The following is a 2,364-nucleotide window of genomic DNA, read 5'->3' on the forward strand; positions in this document are numbered from 1 at the left end:
ATCTAAATAGTTTTTGGTACTCACTAAGATATTCCAGACAGTGCTGTAGGCTCTAACTGGCAAGGTGGACAATATCTATTCAACCATTTCCTCTGCAGACTTGAATGTAAAATGAGTGGGTAGCTTGAGTTACTTGGAAATAGGAAAAAAGCAGTGAACGTTTTAGCATTGAGAAAGGGAGTTGATAAGAATCTTTTGGATAAAACATGCTGGCATTTAATACCTTTTTTACTGATTTAATGGAACAGAACACAAATACTGTTAGTTTCTTGATGCTGTATTTCCTTTAAGTAACTTCAAGGAATTTATTTTAATGACATTTATCCAAGCAAGATGCCAATGCAAAGCTGAGCATGCCCCAAACTTTTTACATTTTAAATTACCAAATTATTTTACTTATATTTAATTTTCACTCACATTACTTTATAATATGGAATTCTGTGGCTCTTTCTACTTCCCTAGGTTAGTTAATACATGGATACATATGGAAAACTTAAATTCATATTTAGTGCCACTTAAAATTTATCACAAAATATTAACAGACACTTCGGATTAAATAACTGTTAAATACTAGGGGTTTTCCTAACATCATCATGCCAAGAACATGTCTTCCCACTGAATTTTAATTTAGGTATTTTCTGTTTGAGATATTAAATGACAAGAGCGTCTAAAAGGACAATAATAATTAAAATTGTATTGCATTCCTAAATATTTCCCATGTGCTTTGTATGACTATTCGCTAATCACTATGTTACCAAGGCTACTGCCCCAGCATCATACCCCTGCCTCTCCCTTGAATGGAAACCAATCACTCTTACCTAAATTTCAAGAGGAAGCTGCAAAGAGAAAACAACAAGAACTGGTTAGAACCAACTAGGCCCAAGATGGTGGAAGACTTGACTTCCAGCAGTCCTTGAGCCTCATACACTCATTGTAACACATTAGCATGCTAAATGACACATCCGCCAGCGCCATGACAGTTGACAATTGCTATGACAACAACCAGAAAAGCCCAAGCAAGGACTGAAAAGGAGGGTTGCATCAGTTCCGGGTCCAAACCACACCCATGTGAATAAGTCATGACTATTCCTTCCAATTTTTCCTTTTCCCCACCCTTTACCTCAACCCTCCTATAAATTTGGTGTCTCTGCCCAAATTGGGTTGAGAAGTTGATTTGTGAACTAAGTTCTTGCTTTTCAATTCTTTGGGCATCGAATAAAGCTTGTGCTGTTTTAGTCTCAGCATCAGCTTCATTATTGGCTATGCAAATCCAATTGGAAAAAGAACCTCCCTGGCTGAGACAAGGAGGTCTAGGCTGCGGCTAGGGCCCCGGCGTGGGGGCCAGTCAACCAATTCAGCAACAATTACTATAATTAATAATTATAAAATAAATATAATTATAAATAATTGTTACAAGAAGCTGTCCTCTCCCTGGACCCACAGATCAGGCATCGAGAGATTTTTACTCTCTGACAGGCAGAGTCCATGTTCCTACTCAGCCCTGAAACAGCTACAGAAGACAGACCGTTGCCCCTCTGCTTCCCATAAGATTATGGGAGTAAAATCTCTGAGCTGGGAATGAGACAGGAGGGAAGGGGGCAGGGCACAACTATTAGCCATTGAGGATAAGACAAAAACTGGTTAGAACAAACTAGGCCCAAGATGGCAGAAGATATGACTTCCAGTAGACCTTGAGCATCATTATATGCTCATTGTAATATATTAGCATGCTAAATGACACACCAACAGGCGCCAGGACAGTTCTGAGGCCGACCATAAAAGGCCAAAAATTGAGGGGACTTCCCTGGTGGTCCAGTGGGTAAGACTCCGCGTTGCCAATGCAGAGGGCCCGGGTTCCATCCCCGGTCAGGGAACTAGATCCCACACACATGTCGCAACTAAAGATCCCACATGCTGCAAGTGAGACCTGGCACAGCCTAAATACATAAATAAATATTTAAAAAATTAAAAAAAAAAAAAAAAAGGAGGTGGAGAGGAACATGGGTTAAAGGCCTATGAAGCACCTCAGGGTCTTGTAAAACTGAGCAATGACCCAATTCCTGGAAATTTCCTCCCCTTCCCCAAAATGGCTGGAATAATCCTCTCTCTCATTAGCCTATGAAATTACCCAGCCTGTAAAAACTAACCACCCCATATTTCGGGGACTCTTGCCTTCTGAGATGGCCCACCCACTATCTATGAAGTGTGTATCTCCCTGAATAAACTTGCTTTCACTTAAAAAAATTATTACAACCCTAATTTTAATCAGTTTGCCAATGAATAGAGTGAATTAATTTTTCCAGGTTTGCTCAGTAAGTGAAATAATTAGGACTTGAACTAGCTAGTCTTGACTTTGCACTCTTT

General features: G+C 39.7%; 1 non-coding gene across 1 annotated transcript; it reads left to right on the forward strand.

Moving 5' to 3' along the window:
• The first annotated feature begins 1,801 nt into the window (after positions 1–1,801).
• Positions 1,802–1,874, forward strand: TRNAG-GCC (transfer RNA glycine (anticodon GCC)). Its single transcript has one exon. It is a non-coding gene; the product is annotated as a tRNA-Gly (tRNA).
• Positions 1,875–2,364: the final 490 nt, after the last annotated feature.

This window comes from Orcinus orca, chromosome 9 (genome assembly GCF_937001465.1).
Source record: "Orcinus orca chromosome 9, mOrcOrc1.1, whole genome shotgun sequence".
Lineage (NCBI taxonomy): Eukaryota > Metazoa > Chordata > Mammalia > Artiodactyla > Delphinidae > Orcinus > Orcinus orca.